Source organism: Lampetra fluviatilis, chromosome 11 (genome assembly GCF_964198595.1).
Source record: "Lampetra fluviatilis chromosome 11, kcLamFluv1.1, whole genome shotgun sequence".
Classification (NCBI taxonomy): Eukaryota; Metazoa; Chordata; class Hyperoartia; order Petromyzontiformes; family Petromyzontidae; genus Lampetra; species Lampetra fluviatilis.
In genome coordinates this window covers 15,440,566-15,459,981 of record NC_136285.1, presented here as the reverse complement: position 1 = coordinate 15,459,981, position 19,416 = coordinate 15,440,566, and the positions used below count along the sequence as shown (strand labels likewise).

The following is a 19,416-nucleotide window of genomic DNA, read 5'->3' as shown; positions in this document are numbered from 1 at the left end:
CGAAGATGCTCCTTCAGAGGGGTCCACGCATGGCCGTAGCCATGGAGTCCACATTGGGGGGGACCTAATCTCCCAGGGTGTCTGGGGGTCACAACCCAGAAAAATATAAAAATTAGAAAACTAATTTCCTGCTTAAAATATAAAAAAAAACACTAACACATGGGATGTACGTTTTATGTATTTTTTACAATATTGTCTAATAGTGTATTGCATTACATTGCTCTGTTTTTACTTTTTTACCTTTTCACGTTTCATTGTATTTAATGGCTGAGATTAAGGATGACTAAAGTACAACCATAATCACAATCATATAAAACAAATCTATGCATTGATTAAAATGAAGACAAGTGCAGATATTGTCGCCAAGGTTTAGCAAATTGTTGTTTCTTATTTACATAACATAGCATTTTTTTTATAGCAATATATTTGGGGGACATTTTGAGCATATTTTAATATTAGGGGGGGATGTGTTTCCCCCCCAATATATATTATAATCACGGCCTTGGGTCCACGTGTCGCAAGCATAGATAAGCGGGGCATAACTGTGGCCTCGAAGACTGAGAGCTTTGTGCGGAGCAACAAACCAGGTCGCTTCCACACAGCGTTACGCAGCCAATGAAAAGATAATGCCGCTCGATTGATTCGGAGTGAGAACCCTGCTTCCCAACCGGAGCTGGTCATAAGCACACTGCCCAGGTATGGGAACTTCTGCACAGACACACAGACAGACACACCCAGGCACACAAACACATCGTGACACACATTGAAACATAAACATTGACACACTACGCAGCCAGAGCTTCCCTTGCCACAGCGGGGCGAGGGGGAAGTGGGGGGAGGTGGGGGACCGGGGGGAGGGGGAGGTGGGGGACCGGGGGGAGGGGGAGGTGGGGGACCGGGGGGAGGTGGGGGACCGGGGGGAGGGGGAGGTGGGGGACCGGGGGGAGGGGGAAGTGGGGGACCGGGGGGAGGTGGGGGATGAGGGGAGGGGTGTGGAGGATGAGGGGAGGGGACGGACGCATCTGCAGCTTGTCTGAGCACGAGTGACAATCACGCGCTCCTGACAGCTTCATTGGCTGAGACCCCAGTTTCCACGTGGCCCATTAACGGAGTAAACAACATCAGTCAACAGCAGCAGCAATGTGAAGAGGCAGTGTACACAAATCCCTCGCTCCAGCTTCACTGAGTCTCAGGACCACTTTTTAAGAAGGTCCTGCTCTTACATAGTTTGGCGTCGAACGCTATCTTACAGAGTTGGCCCTTGCCTAGACACATCTTGAATATCACCAGCAATGGTTCAAGCGAGCCTGGCCCTGCTGACGAGACACTGCCTGACGACAATGATGAACCCAGAGTGCACCTGTGTTGGAGTGCACCTGTGTTGAAGTGCACCTGTGTTGAACTGATTCTGCTGCTACATGCTCCCAGAACGCCTTGTGGGCGATGGGATGTGGATTTTGTTTGTTTGTTGAGAAATTACTTTAATGTGGAGGGACAGCCAACTGGATGCAGATATCATTCGCTACTGACGTTAGCTGTGGCCTGGAATCCTACCCAGGTGCACTGTAGGGACTGCTGACTGTGTTACTCTTGAGCAGGTAGCTAAACCAACTCCCCCACCACTCACCCACCACTCACTCACTCACTCACCCACCACTAACCCACCACTCACCCACCACTCACCCCACCACTCACCCACACCACCACTCATCCACCACTCACCCACACCGCCAATCACCCACCACTCACCCACCTCTCACCTACACCGCCACTCACCCACCACTCACCCACCACTCATCAACCCCACCACTCCCCCACCACTCACCCACCCCACCACTCACCCACCACTCACCCGCCACTCACCCACTCCACCACTCACCCACCACTCACCCACCACTTACTCACCTCACCACTAACCCCACCACTCACCCACCACTCACCCACCACTCACTCACCCACCACTCACCCACCACTCACCCACCACTCACCCACACCGCCACTCACCCACCACTCACCCACCTCTCACCTACACCGCCACTCACCCACCACTAACCCACCACTCATCAACTCCACCACTCCCCCACCACTCACCCACCCCACCACTCACCCACCACTCACCCGCCACTCACCCACTCCACCACTCACCCACCACTCACCCACCACTCACTCACCTCACCACTAACCCCACTACTCACCCACCACTCACCCACCACTCACTCACCCACCACTCACCCACCACTCACCCACCACTCACCCACACCGCCACTCACCCACCACTCACCCACCACTCACCCACCCCACCACTCCCCCACCACTCATCCACCCCACCACTCACCCACCCTACCACTCACCCACCACTCACCCACCACTCACCCACCACTCACTCACCCACCACTCACCCACCACTCACCCACACCGCCACCCACCCACCCCACCACTCACCCACCACTCACCCACCCACGCCACCACTCACCCACCCCACCACTCACCCACCACTCACACCACCACTCATCCACCCACACCACCACTCATCCACCCACACCACCACTCACCCACCCTACCACTCACCCACCGCTCACACCACCACTTATCCAACCACACCACCACTCATCCACCCACACCACCACTCACCCACCACTCACACGACCACTCATCAACTTACCCCACCACTCATCCACCCACAGTCACCACTCACCCATCCCACCGCTCACCCCACCCACACCGCCACTCACCCACCCCACCACTCACCCACCACTCACACCGCCACTCATCCACCCACACCACCACTCATCCACCCACCTCACCACTCATCCACCCACACCACCACTCACCCACCACCCACCCCACCACTCACCCACCACTCACCCACCACTCACCCACACCGCCACCCACCCAATCTCTCACTTCCCCGTTCACCTCCACCTCCAGTCACCCCGCCCCCTATCACCCCCCTTATGGGTACAGCATAACTAAACTGTACGCAGATTTATTGAACTGTGCGTGGGTAAATCTATTCTTTAGTAGCTACGCTAATTATGCCCATATAATATGCTTATGTTAAATCTATGCGAATCTGTAGGTGTCTATATAAGTCGACGGGTCTACGTCTGAGTCTATGGGTCTCTGTGCGAGTCTCCCCGTGTTCCCCGGGGTTATTGTCGCTGTGTGTCTCGGGGTATAACGGGACCGTGACATCAGCTCACGGGCGTGTGGGGGTGGGGCAGGGTGCCTGGGTTCACGCGACACCCCCAGTGACTCACTGCATTGCCCACAATGATTCAATCGTCGATAGTTTTTGTCTCGACTGTTCTGCCTCGTTTGTATCGTCTGCCTCGTTTGTATCGTCTGCCTCGTTTATTCCGTCTCATCTGTACTGTCGTTTGTATTGGTTTTCTGTGTTTGTACCAATGTCGTTCATTCCAGTAGCCCCGATTGCAAAATTCACACACATCGTAAACAATCAACAACATACCTTATTCGAATCTCTATTCATCTATTCATCACCCAATAGTCACACGCCTAACTACCCATGCCCTAGTGTTGACGTTTTGGGTCAATGTTTATGAATTGTACCAAAACACGTACAAGTCACACTGATGATACACTGAATGTCGAAACCGGTTCAGAGTTGTGTCAGTGCTCTACCGTATTAACCCAATGCTGCAGGCATGATGCACTCCCAGAAGGCCGTGTGTTTGTCTGATGGCTGGACAAAATGTGTTTTTGACGTGGAGGGACAGATATGGCAAGGAGGCAGCAGGTTGCCTGCGTGAGCATTGTTTAGAGACACGCAGATCGGTGCTGCTGAACTGAAGCCGATTTTTTATTTGTTGTTGATTGGAAATTCGCTTTCAAAGAATCGAGTTATTATAGGCAGGAGAGAGAGAGAGAGAGCTTCGTCATTCGTGTTTATGGCTCCGTATGGATGGGGAGCCGAGGCGAGTCTTTGATGACACCTCCAAGTGTGGAAGCGGCACGCCGACTCACCACTGGCACGACTCCACCATCTGGGATTAATGACAAATTCCAAGAGGCAGCCTTGAAGAGTTACATCACGGCCAACGTTGGCGATGCCACCACCACACCACCCACCACATAACCAAACCACCCACCACATAACCACACCACCCACCACCTAACCACACTGTGGTTATCACTGCCAGATATTAACATAATAGACGAGCAGGCCTACTAATCCATTCTGTGAGTGCCCAATCGCAGCATTGATTTAGTACAAGCAACAACTCTGCACCGGTTTTGATATCCAGTGTCGATTCTGCGAGACAGCTCCGCTGTTGTGGGAGCGTGGCGCAGCGGTCAACCTCGTGCCCGCAGCAAAAAAGGAACTGGGTTCGATTCCCGACTCGGGCACTTGAGTGGAGTTTGTATGTTCTCTCCCACTGTTTTTTGCAAGCGGGTTTTCTCAAGATTATCGGGTTCCCTCTTTATAGCTAACAACATCGTGGGCATTGTAACTGGTACAGTGATGGACAAAACATCGCGATATTGAAACATTACCCGGCAACTACTCAACTGCGATCACACACAGCAGCGACAACATCGCCCCCTGCTGCGAAATTTGGCACGATCCTGATTGCAAACGAGTCTTGAGACTCATTGATGAGAGTTTCCTGGGTTAACGAGCGTCATCATAACATACCAATAAAGTCCACGGCCGACCTCCAAGGAACACGCTCTGACAGTCTCGTCGTCGTCGTGTGATCATCATGACCGCCACGGTCTCTGGCTGTAGGCCTGCCCTTGCCCTTGACCTCTGCACTCCAATGCCTGCCTCGGTCACCTGCTCTCGTCGCTGACATCATCAACCCTGACTTGTGTCAATGAGAACGCTCCACCACCCGACAGAGACAAACATTGCATGGTTGTTTCAGCTCACTCGCCGTGAGTTGAAGCGAAATCCTCACAACCACATCGAGCAAGTCGATTATATTGTAAACGTCGCGGCTACCCGAGTTTGACTCGCAACTAACGTCAGTGGCCCACTCTGGGCCTCCCGGAGGTCGCCTTGACCTGCAACGTCGACCCGGCTAAGCACGTAAACACTCGCACTAGGGAGACAAAGGCGGCTATGTCAGACTTAATGAGTGCTCGCTAACAGCACTTGCCCTCTGCAGTCTATACGGCTGCACGGGGAATCTTTGTCTCTGTGGGTAAAGGCGTGAGAGGTGTGTTGATGGGAGGCAAATATCGGTTGGGGGTGTTGGGGGGTGTGGGGTGTGTGGGGAGTTGGGGGGTGTGGGTTGGGGGGGTGTGGGGGGTGGTGGGGGGTGTGGAGGGTGGTGGGGGGTGTGGGGGGAACACCGCTTACCCGACTGTGGGAGCGGGGCCAGGGTCACCGGAGCAGAACAGCCCCCCCCCGCACCTCCCTCTCCTCCCCCCCCCCACCTACCGGCTCCTCCCCCCTAGCCCCCCTCCAGGACTCGTGAAGGTCGCGTGCGGTGATTGGCCCGAGGAGGCCTCGCAGGGACACCGCCTCCGAGCCAGGCGCCTCGGGGCACACCTGCCTGTATACTTACCTGTGTATACTGATACATCTGCTTGCAAACCTTCAATAATGATACGCCTGCTTACATACCTATACCATACCTATATCCGATGAGCGTGATTGGCTACATCTATACACATGCCTACCTGTACACCTGCCTGGGTACCTGTATACCTATACAACATCCGCCATTCGCCACTAAGTGGCGGTGACGTCACCACGACGCTTGTGCCAGGCAATGTGTACCTTGAGGCCACGTGAAGTGTCGAACGCCCGCTTGTAAGAGGTCACGGGGCAGACTCAGATGCCACAGGTCGACTGACTGAGACGACTCGCTGATACACCACCTGTGCCCCCTACTGTGCCAACTTGATGTGGTTTAGCCACCCGGCGCTCCGCTCGTTGTTGTGAGCGTCGCTCCTCCGCCCTCCGTTGTTGTTGGAGGGCGACTGCCTCCAACTGCCCAGTAGCGTCCTTCACGAGCCTCCTCCACTGAGGCCGATCTTGACACCGCTGGTACCAGTCATCGGCATTTCCACTCAGCTCCACATCATCCTATACCACATCACTCCATCTCTTCTCTAGCCCGTGCCACGCCCGTTTAGCCCCCTCGATCCGGCCGAACAAAAGCTGTTTAGGCATGCGGTGGCTGGGCATGCGGGCTACATGGCCCAGCCAACGCAGCCTTGTCTGCCAGAGGAGCTCACTGATGCGACTTTGTCCAGATCTTTCAAAGATGTGTGAGCTCCTCACACAATCCAGCCTGGTTAAACCCAGGATGGATCATAGGCAGGCCAGCCTAAATGTTTATAACCAGCGAAGATGTTCCATTAGGGGGATCCACGTTTCTCAAGCGTAGATAAGGGAGAGAGTGACCGTGGCCGAGAAGACCTGAAGCTTCGTGCGGAGCGACAGGCCAGGTAGCTTCCACACAGCGTTACACAACCGATTAAAAAATAATGCCGCTCGACTGATTCGGAGCGAGACCTCTGCTGTTAAACCGGAGCCGGTCATGTGCACACTGCCCAGGTATGGAAAACTCTCCACTCTCTCCACAACTGCCCTTTCACCAATTTGTAGTTGTGGGGGTGGAGTGTCCCATGGTACAAAATACCCAGTCAGGTGCTTAGTTTTGGTGGGGCTGATGGTAAGGCCCCACCTCTTAGTGGCAAGCTCCGGGTTCAGCAGCAGCGCCTCCAAATCCTCCTTTGAGTGAGCAGCAATTGCAAGATCATCGGTATACATATAGGGAGCCATCCCTTTACCGCACCCAGGCATCGATCAGCCTCCCATTGTATCTGTACCAGATTGAAATTCCTCCGGTACAGTTGTTGAAGGCTTCACGAACGATGTGGTCGAAATATATGTTAAATAATGTGGGAGCCAGAGGACATCCCTGTCGCACCCCAAGGTGTAGAGGGAATGGCTCCGACTCCCGGCCACGTAGTTTTACACGGGCCTGCTCACCATCATGAAGGTTCTTAATGATCGTGAGCAGAAGAACAGGGACTCTGAAAGCACGAAGAACAACGTAGAGCCCAGTCCTACTGATGGTATCATAGGCCTTGACCAGGTCAATAAAGCAGAGATGTAGGTCTTGTTGGAATTCCCTACACCTCTGCTGTAGCAGACCGACAGAAAATATGGCATCTGTGCAGGACCGCCCTTTCCTGAAACCGCATTGGGGCTCCGCAAGGCTCTCCTCAGCGTGCCTAGCAAGTCGATGTTGAGTGTACCTATACACCTGCCTGTATACCTGCATAACTATGCAACTGCCTGCATTCTTATACTCCTGGCTATCTATATTTAACTAAAAAATATTTAAAACTAAACTATGTTTTATGTCACCAGGTAGCGACCTGGTCGCAAATTATAGCCCAATGAAGTGGCTTATCACGTGCACATTTTTTGCAAACAAATACTACCTATAGAACCAGAGAGAACAAATACTATATTTACACACCTACCTATCTGTACAGCTGTCTACGAGTATACACATATACCGTATGTGCACCATCCTGCTTAATGACATTATTACCAATATATTGTTGGTATCACTTACCTACTAGTTTACCTATCTGCCTACCTTATATCCAACATACCCGCCTACCTACCAGAAACAATGGAGCTCGTTTCTTAAATCCTTCCACCGCGACCTCCTTGATAGGACAGCGACAGTCAACGGTGGCTGTCCTGTGGATACCCAGTACCCGCTCCAGCCATAGTGATGTGGAATTACTACCACCGGCTCAGGGCTCTAAACAGATGAGCACCAATGCATCAATGCTCATTGAGCAGGAATCACTTTGGCTGCAAACAGAGTAAGGATATGATAGGTCATCACCATCATCATGAGCCATGGTCAATCCACTGCTGGATCAAGTCCGCCACCTCTCACTGTCCCGCGGTGGAGCGAGCAACCCAGAACTCCCACACGAGGGGGGGAAACGTCGCTCCGTCTCCTCGGTAGACGTCCCTCTCGGACGCGTTCCATCCCGTGGGCTGCCACTCCGTGATGACTCTCGACCGCCGCTCGTCTTGGGCCTGCGTGACTTCTCAAGTCCACGCCTTCCTCGCTCGCTCTGCCTCTCCTCGCGTCCTCGCAAGGGGCGTCTCTGCGTTGTGCGCGAGTCGTTCACGACCACGGCGTGCCTGATGGACGGCTCACAGCAGACCGCAGTCCGCACTCATTGCAACCCTTCCCCCTTGGGGCCAGTGCTGGGGCACTCTCCATCACCTTATAAGTGTGGTGTGTGTTGAACTTCTTTCGCACTGCACGTAGCCAACCGTGCTCATCGGAGGTGCGAACCTTCTCGCTTCTTCCCGAGTCCTCCCCACCCCCCGTGCATTTCCCTCTCTCGCCCCCCGCCTCCTCACTCCCATACTAACTCATATAACATACTAACTCCACACTCACTCCCATACAAACTCACACAACATACAAACTCCACACTCACTCCCATACAAACTCACACAACATACAACTTCCACACTCACTCCCATACAAACTCACACAACATACAACTTCCACACTCACTCCCATACAAACTCACACAACATACAAACTCCACACTCACTCCCATACAAACTCACACAACATACAAGCTCCACACTCACTCCCATACTAACTCACACAACATACAAACTCCACACTCACTCCCATACAAACTCACACAACATACAAGCTCCACACTCACTCCCATACTAACTCACACAACATACAAACTCCACACTCACTCCCATACTAACTCACACAACATACAACTTCCACACTCACTCCCATACTAACTCATGCAACATACTAACTCCACACTCACTCCCATACTAACTCACACAACATACAAACTCCACACTCACTCCCATACTAACTCACACAACATACAACTTCCACACTCACTCCCATACTAACTCATGCAACATACTAACTCCACACTCACTCCCATACAAACTCACACAACATACAAACTCCACACTCACTCCCATACTAACTCACACAACATACAACTTCCACACTCACTCCCATACTAACTCACACAACATACAAACTCCACACTCACTCCCATACTAACTCACACAACATACAACTTCCACACTCACTCCCATACTAACTCACACAACATACTAACTCCACACTCACTCCCATACTAACTCACACAACATACAAACTCCACACTCACTCCCATACTAACTCACACAACATACAACTTCCACACTCACTCCCATACTAACTCATGCAACATACTAACTCCACACTCACTCCCATACAAACTCACACAACATACTAACTCCACACTCACTCCCATACAAACTCACACAACATACTAACTCCACATTCACTCCCATACTAACTCATGCAACATACTAACTCCACATTCACTCACATACTAACTCATGCAACATACTAACTCCACACTCACTCCCATACAAACTCATGCAACATACTAACTCCACATTCACTCCCATACTTACTCACCTACTAGGTTATCGACCACCCGACAAGTTTACCTGCCTACCTACCATCAAACCTAACTTCCTGTACCTACCGATCGGCCTACCAACACACCAGATGACATCCCTTGTTTACCTACCAGCCTACCATCCGCCCTACCTCCAAGATTCTACGAGCCAATCAATCGACCCACTTATCAGTTTACCTACCGGTCTGCCTCCCATTCTCCCGAGCCAATTGATTAGAGCCCCCCCCCCCCCCCCATAGCGCGAATTGGTAAGTTCCGCGATTCATCTTTTCGGGACATACTTCACACTTGCGCTGTGCGTTTCACAGCGAGGCGCTCAAGAGAACACACGAAATTATGCAAGATGAGTTTTTTGTTCAACAATTCATAATGATAGCAATTGTCAAGGTGAATGTTGACGTATTTCTGGCGGCATCGCCGCGTGATGGAGACACCCAGTGGCAGTGCCTGGGCCCGCCCACAGTGCTGTGCGTCTCGCAGCAGCGCACAGACGCATTCAAGAATCTCTCAGGTTACTACTCCTTATTCAGCTCTCTTTGTAAGTAGTAATCGTTTTAATCGTAATTATTGTTTGTTAATAAACTCCTAAAGTAGTTTGTAATGTTAATATTGTTATTATTAAGAATTAAATGTATACGTATTTTGGTAATCCAGGTATAACATATGAAATGACTTAATTTGTTTTCGACAATATACCCCCTCCCCCCACCGATAACGAGTACAATGTCTATGGGGAAACGTACTTCAAACAGCGCCATTCCACTTACGCGCTGTTTTTTTTTATGAATGCATACCGCATTCCTGCACAGCACTGTGTTCGTAATGTATCCATGGGCTCTCCACTGCTGGATGAGCGCCACCCCTACCACCGTTGCCATCCCTCACAGCCATGCGACGTCCCACTCGACCTCGCTCCTGCACATGGTCGTACATCTGCTGGTTTGACTGTCATGCGACGAGCATTGCTCGATTGTGCAGAGCAAGTGGGGCAAGTGCTGCCTCCTCTCCCGTGTGTGCGGACCAATGATCACTTGGAGAAGTCGGCAGCTCTGTGATATCCGCTTCCGCGGGCCATTCTGAGTAGAACAGTGTCCAGTGAATCAGCAGGGATCTCAGAGGCAGCTCGGTGACATCCACTTCCGCGGCCCGTTATCTCACACTAAGGGGATTCGTGTTGCTTGGCGAGATTTCCGAATAGATTTATCTCGTGACGCCAATTGACACGATCGGGATAACATTTGGAGATAAACCAACATTTTAAATTGATAATCCGTTAAACATTTTTTTATCAGACTTTTATAGGCAATCAAAACAGGACCCGGTCATCTGTGGAAACAGAAGCTGAGGCCATATGGGTGGCCACACTGCCACACTGTACACGTGGGAGCTGAGGGGCAGTGAAAGTGGCTATTTATAGGGCGCCTATCTCATAGCAAACATTGCACATGCCGCAGCCGACAGACCAACAGACACCCCACAAAACCACCACCACCAGCCGGTGTTTTCCACCGGCAAGTTTTGTTTTAAGCCGGGAAAACTGTGGCACAGGCCTCGACTTTTCTGAGCCTCATCGGCAGGATGTGGGTAGTGTCTGTCAATAATAATGTGAATAGATTGGAGTTTTCCTCCGACTACATCCCCATCATGCTGCCCTTGCCGTCACGAGACGAAGGATCCTTTCGGAAATCTCGCAGTTCGGCGCATAAAAACTTCGTTTTATTAGAGAATGGACCGCAGAAGCGGATATCGCTGAGCTGCCTCTTAAGATCCCTTTAAGTAACGACAAACCGATATTTAAAGTCTCAGAACTTGTATTTAGCAAAGTGCAGAATTTTGGCAGTGATGCGGCCCAGCGGTAGCGCATTTGCCGCTGAAAGCAGAGGTTCACGGTTCGAATCCTGTTGTCATCCCGGTTAATCCTGCGAATGTAAGAACCATAACAACACCACGTGGCGTCCGCTTCACAGCGGATGTTAAAGATCCCGTGACGTCATGAGCAAGGGTAGGCTGTTGTACGCCGGCGTCATGGTCCAAAGTTGCCAAATCTTAAACATCACAGCGCCAATGCAGGGCAGCACGGCACCACTGGGGGAAGATGCACTACGCGCCATCTCGCTTATCGCCATCAGCCGTGATCATTCCACTGCTGGATGTGTGCGTGGTCCCCTGCTGCGAGGGTAGTGGGAGTTGTTTGGCCATGACTTCCCCACACTGGTCGGTGCAGCTTGAAAGCCGGGAGCGTTATGTTGTGTGAGTACCGTACAAAACTAGGTGCGTTTTGCTGCACGGCCCTCTACTGCGCACCACGTGGCAACCCTGGCCTATAACACGTGTTATGCATGTGGCGGCCCATTGCGAGCGCTATCCAAGCTCAACCCCCAGCTCCGCTGCTGAGCTCTGCGTATTCCGGTGACTTGGTAATCGGCGATGGATTCGGGTTGACAAATAAATGACAAGAGGAGGCTGTCTCTCTGTCTCTCGGTCTCTCCGTCTCTCTCTCTGTCTCACTTTCTCGGTCTCTCACTCTCTCGGTCTCTCCAGTGTAATCCCAAGCATGCGTCTGTCATCACTTCTTTGTGCACTTCTCAGCTTTTGTTCCATTTTATTTTCTCACTTTCCAAGTTTCCGATCCATACATTACGGCGGGTGACCTGCACTCATTGAAAACTCTCATCTGCAGGGCGCACACATTGGTACAGTACGTGCGTTTTTGATCGCCCTATGCACGTGTGAAATACGCATATACATACACACCCGTACCGCACACGCAAACACACACACACAAACACATAGCACACATACCTAGTGTGTGTATTTATACACACACACGCACTACAAAGACAAAGATCCCCCGTACAGCCTCTAAGAAACTGTTGGGGCAAATGTTAGCGAGCACACCTACGAAGGTCGGCACGGTGCACGAGGGGGTGGGGTGGTCAGCACCAGGTCCAGCCGCCTTTGTCTCCCTGAGCTTGCAACGCACTGGATCAGTTGCTAGCTTAAGGCTGAGGTGACGTAAGCGAGGCCCACGACTGGCTCAAGTAACGCTGCGGGCCGATACTATCTGTGACCAGGAATAGAACTCGGGGTCGACGGGTTTGTAGCGCGGCGCGGTGCTAACCACTGCGCCACCGCTCCCCCTCCCCCACTCGTCGTCATCATCGGCCATGGCCGAGCCACTGCTGCATGAAGGCCTCTCCAAGCCGCCTCCTCTCACCCCCCCCCTGCTGTGATGCAACAATACACCCGGCACCTGCACACGAAGCCGTTTCATCATCGCTCACAACACACACACAGCTCCCCCGTGTAGCCTACGCAGGCTGATGGGGCAAGTGCTGTGAGGACACTCACACACACATACCTCAGCAAGCACACACGCAACACGTGGCTAGGGAAGAGGGGTGATTTGTGACAGGTTTACAAAATCTTATTTTGCCGAGTTCACTCGAACCCAGGTATCGCTTGAAATACAATGGGCTCCTGTGACATAGAATACGTGATACGGTGTTACCTCCATGATGTACAGCCAATGTGTCATCCACTGCTGGATGAGGAGTTGTGTCAGTTGTTTGGCCATACTTCTCCAATCAGGTCAGTGCAGGTTGATGGAAGTGGACGCGGCCAGGCCCAGTTCATTCGCCACTGATGTTAGGCGGAGCTGGGAACAGAGCAGTGCGCTAAACCACTGCGCCCCCCCCCTGCACTCCCAGTGGGCTCCTACCTGGTCATGGTCAAAGGACGCATCTGTGTCAATGTGTCTGTCTGCCTGCTGATATCTCTCTGTCTAATGTGGGTTGTCAGCCATTGCATGGACTCATTCTCCAGTATTATAGAGGTATAACTCCTGCCTTGTTTATCTCCATATCCATCTGTACGCTGCCTATCCTTCTACCGATCTACCCATCTCTCTGCCCATCTATCCCTGGACCTGGCTGTATGGTACATACAACTGTGTGTATTCCTCGTTTGGCTATTTGTTGGTATATCCATCTGTTTCGTTTAAGTTGCGAGCGATTTGGTCCAAAAACACATTCTCAAATGCCAGTGCAACTCGTGTTGCAAGCGCCAAATCACTCCCCACGTCTCCCTCCTCTGCCAGCCCCTGCTGTCTCCACCTAGTGGTGTAGGCACGCATTGCTGAACGGCGAAGATCAACGATGGCCGTGTACCTGCCCCACCTTGAGTTCGAATGACCTCCAGGAAAAGATGACACCACAGAACTAACTCTGAGGTCCTTTGAAGTTGCTTCTCATTCTCAACAGACCACGCAGCTCATCACATGCCCTGCACATAGTGCCCGCCGCATCCTAATCAAATCCAATGCCCTAATAAATGCCAAGACTAATATCCCTATATATGTCCAGAGTAATGTCCCTGTGAACGACAGCGAGGCGGTGTGGTGGTCGGTGGCATCGTGATGTCTGCGGCTCCGGTCTCGGGCGGCACGCGCCGTGCGTCCTCGCGGCGTAGCGACGGGGAGAGAAGCGGCGGCGACAGCGGCAGCGGCCGCGGTGACGTGGGGGGCCGCGGTGACGGGGGGGGGGGCCGCGGTGACGTGGGGGGGGCCGCGGTGACGTGGGGGGGCCGCGGTGACGTGGGGGGCCGCGGTGACGGGGGGGGCCGTGGTGACGTGGGGGGCCGCGGTGATGGGGGGGGCCGTGGTGTCGTGGGGGGCCGCGGTGACGGTGGGGGCCGCGGTGACGTGGGGGGCCGCGGTGACGGGGGGGGGGGGCCGAGGTGACGTGGGGGGGCCGCGGTGACGTGGGGGGGCCGTGGTGACGTGGGGGGCCGCGGTGACGGTGGGGGCCGTGGTGACGTGGGGGGCCGCGGTGACGGTGGGGGCCGTGGTGACGTGGGGGGCCGCGGTGACGGTGGAGGCCGTGGTGTCGTGGGGGGCCGCGGTGACGTGGGGGCCGCGGTGACGGGGGGCCCCCGCATGGCGGCACGCTCTCGACAAATCGACGCTCCGCGCGCGGCGCCTTCGCGATCCGCATTCCTGGTGCTGGGCGCCCGGGCGGCTGTTTCCGCAGCTGGCGAGCGGCGGCGTGGGCGGCACGGCGTGACCCGGGTTGGCCCCGTCGCCCGCGAGAGGCGAGGGGTAATCAGGCGGCGCATCTCCCGCCCGGCGAGACCTGCCGTGACCTCACTGTCACGGCGACGATGAGGGCTTCTCACCGGTGCCGTGTGTGGTGGGGTGTGTCACACTACCCGCTCTGTGTGCGAGTCTGTGGGGCTTTCTGCGTGAGTCTGTGGGGCTTTATGTGAATCTGTGAGTCTCCGTGAGCCATTGGTGATCGACTAAGTCCATCACTCGAGGACCCGGTTTTAAAATCAACACAGTTACTGAGCACAGGCTTAAGGTGTGAAAACTTCACGCAGCGAACAACAGACATCACTATATGAAAGTTATGTATGTTTAACTTCTTTCGCACCGTACATAGCCAACCATGCTAGTTGGTTGGCTCTTATTATAACGGTTTAATTATGGATATATATAAGTTGTGTAATATACCTTAAGGATCCTGTACTCTGCGATGTCAATGTGCTTGTTTTTTTGCTGCTGCGCTCACTCACTACGCATAAAATAGTCAGGCAACTGGCTGAAAGGGACCATTTAACAAATAAACTAAACTCAAATGTAACCAACTCAATAGACCTTGAGACGAAGGAGCGATGCGAGGGAAGAATCAGAAAGGGAATTGTTATGACCTCGAGTGTGGTGAGTGGGTACGCGGGTGGGTGGGTGAGTGTGTGGGTGGGTGAGTGTGTGGGTTAGTGTGTGGGTGAGTGTGTGGGTGTGTGGGTGAGTGTGTGGGTGAGTGTGTGGGTGTGTGGGTGAGTGTGTGGGTGTGTGGTTGAGTGTGTGGGTGGATGGGTGAGTGTGTGGGTGGGTGTGTGGTTGAGTGTGTGGGTGAGTGTGTGGGTGAGTGTGTGGGTGAGTGTGTGGGTGGGTGTGTGGGTGAGTGTGTGGGTGTGTGGTTGAGTGTGTGGGTGGATGGGTGAGTGTGTGGGTGAGTGTGTGGGTTCCTGGAGTGTAGTGGTCGAATACGGTGTGAATGAAACGAAATGTATCCGTCGCTTCTGCGCGGCCCTTCTCTCGCACGAAGGGCCACGCTGCTGCGCAGGCCTTCGAGCGGGTCCTTCGTCTCGTGGCGCCGCTACGCCGGTGGCGCAATCGGGGGGTTACGCCGGGGAACAGATCATTGCAGGAAAATGTACAAAACTCCACGGGAAGAGTTTCCCTTCTCAGACCTGTCGGTCATCCCTCTTTGCTCCTTCTCTCAATGTCTCCCACCGCAACCACCACCCACCCACTCACTCCCCCAACCACTTACCTACCCACCCACTCACTCACCCAACCACTTACCTACCCACCCACTCACTCACCCAACCACTTACCTACCCACCCACTCACTCACCCAACCACTTACCTACCCACCCACTCACTCACCCAACCACTTACCTACCCACCCACTCACTCACCCAACCACTTACCTACCCACCCACTCACTCACCCAACCACTTACCTACCCACCCACTCACTCACCCAACCACTTACCTACCCACCCACTCACTCACCCAACCACTTACCTACCCACCCACTCACTCACCCAACCACTTACCTACCCACCCACTCACTCACCCAACCACTTACCTACCCACCCACTCACTCACCCAACCACTTACCTACCCACCCACTCACTCACCCAACCACTTACCTACCCACCCACTCACTCACCCAACCACTTACCTACCCACCCACTCACTCACCCAACCACTTACCTACCCACCCACTCACTCACCCAACCACTTACCTACCCACCCACTCACTCACCCAACCACTTACCTACCCACCCACTCACTCACCCAACCACTTACCTACCCACCCACTCACTCACCCAACCACTTACCTACCCACCCACTCACTCACCCAACCACTTACCTACCCACCCACTCACTCACCCAACCACTTACCTACCCACCCACTCACTCACCCAACCACTTACCTACCCACCCACTCACTCACCCAACCACTTACCTACCCACCCACTCACTCACCCAACCACTTACCTACCCACCCACTCACTCACCCAACCACTTACCTACCCACCCACTCACTCACCCAACCACTTACCTACCCACCCACTCACTCACCCAACCACTTACCTACCCACCCACTCACTCACCCAACCACTTACCTACCCACCCACTCACTCACCCAACCACTTACCTACCCACCCACTCACTCACCCAACCACTTACCTACCCACCCACTCACTCACCCAACCACTTACCTACCCACCCACTCACTCACCCAACCACTTACCTACCCACCCACTCACTCACCCAACCACTTACCTACCCACCCACTCACTCACCCAACCACTTACCTACCCACCCACTCACTCACCCAACCACTTACCCACCCACCCACTCACTCACCCAACCACTTACCTACCCACCCACTCACTCACCCAACCACTTACCTACCCACCCACTCACTCACCCAACCACTTACCTACCCACCCACTCACTCACCCAACCACTTACCTACCCACCCACTCACTCACCCAACCACTTACCCACCCACCCACTCACTCACCCAACCACTTACCTACCCACCCACTCACTCACCCAACCACTTACCTACCCACCCACTCACTCACCCAACCACTTACCTACCCACCCACTCACTCACCCAACCACTTACCTACCCACCCACTCACTCACCCAACCACTTACCTACCCACCCACTCACTCACCCAACCACTTACCTACCCACCGACTCACTCACCCAACCACTTACCTACCCACCCACTCACTCACCCAACCACTTACCTACCCACCCACTCACTCACCCAACCACTTACCTACCCACCCACTCACTCACCCAACCACATACCTACCCACCCACTCACTCACCCAACCACTTACCTACCCACCCACTCACTCACCCAACCACTTACCTACCCACCCACTCACTCACCCAACCACTTACCTACCCACCCACTCACTCACCCAACCACTTACCTACCCACCCACTCACTCACCCAACCACTTACCTACCCACCCACTCACTCACCCAACCACTTACCTACCCACCCACTCACTCACCCAACCACTTACCTACCCACCCACTCACTCACCCAACCACTTACCTACCCACCCACTCACTCACCCAACCACTTACCTACCCACCCACTCACTCACCCAACCACTTACCTACCCACCCACTCACTCACCCAACCACTTACCTACCCACCCACTCACTCACCCAACCACTTACCTACCCACCCACTCACTCACCCAACCACTTACCTACCCACCCACTCACTCACCCAACCACTTACCTACCCACCCACTCACTCACCCAACCACTTACCTACCCACCCACTCACTCACCCAACCACTTACCTACCCACCCACTCACTCACCCAACCACTTACCTACCCACCCACTCACTCACCCAACCACTTACCTACCCACCCACTCACTCACCCAACCACTTACCTACCCACCCACTCACTCACCCAACCACTTACCTACCCACCCACTCACTCACCCAACCACTTACCTACCCACCCACTCACTCACCCAACCACTTACATACCCACCCACTCACTCACCCAACCACTTACCTACCCACCCACTCACTCACCCAACCACTTACCTACCCACCCACTCACTCACCCAACCACTTACCCACCCACCCACTCACTCACCCAACCACTTACCTACCCACCCACTCACTCACCCAACCACTTACCTACCCACCCACTTACTCACCCAACCACTTACCTACCCACCCACTCACTCACCCAACCACTTACCTACCCACCCACTCACTCACCCAACCACTTACCCACCCACCCACTCACTCACCCAACCACTTACCTACCCACCCACTCACTCACCCAACCACTTACCTACCCACCCACTCACTCACCCAACCACTTACCTACCCACCCACTCACTCACCCAACCACTTACCTACCCACCCACTCACTCACCCAACCACTTACCCACCCACCCACTCACTCACCCAACCACTTACCTACCCACCCACTCACTCACCCAACCACTTACCTACCCACCCACTCACTCACCCAACCACTTACCTACCCACCCACTCACTCACCCAACCACTTACCCACCCACCCACTCACTCACCCAACCACTTACCTACCCACCCACTCACTCACCCAACCACTTACCTACCCACCCACTCACTCACCCAACCACTTACCTACCCACCCACTCACTCACCCAACCACTTACCCACCCACCCACTCACTCACCCAACCACTTACCCACCCACCCACTCACTCACCCAACCACTTACCTACCCACCCACTCACTCACCCAACCACTTACCTACCCACCCACTCACTCACCCAACCACTTACCTACCCACCCACTCACTCACCCAACCACTTACCTACCCACCCACTCACTCACCCAACCACTTACCTACCCACCCACTCACTCACCCAACCACTTACCTACCCACCCACTCACTCACCCAACCACTTACCCACCCACCCACTCACTCACCCAACCACTTACCTACCCACCCACTCACTCACCCAACCACTTACCTACCCACCCACTCACTCACCCAACCACTTACCTACCCACCCACTCACTCACCCAACCACTTACCTACCCACCCACTCACTCACCCAACCACTTACCCACCCACCCACTCACTCACCCAACCACTTACCTACCCACCCACTCACTCACCCAACCACTTACCTACCCACCCACTCACTCACCCAACCACTTACCTACCCACCCACTCACTCACCCAACCACTTACCTACCCACCCACTCACTCACCCAACCACTTACCTACCCACCCACTCACTCACCCAACCACTTACCCACCCACCCACTCACTCACCCAACCACTTACCTACCCACCCACTC

At 53.8% G+C, this 19,416-nt stretch overlaps 1 protein-coding gene across 1 annotated transcript in view; it reads left to right on the top strand.

Moving 5' to 3' along the window:
* LOC144934882 (microphthalmia-associated transcription factor-like) overlaps positions 1–19,416 on the top strand; it is a 41,400-nt gene that overhangs the window by 8,427 nt on the left and 13,557 nt on the right. The gene's annotated exons all lie outside the window — the stretch shown is intronic.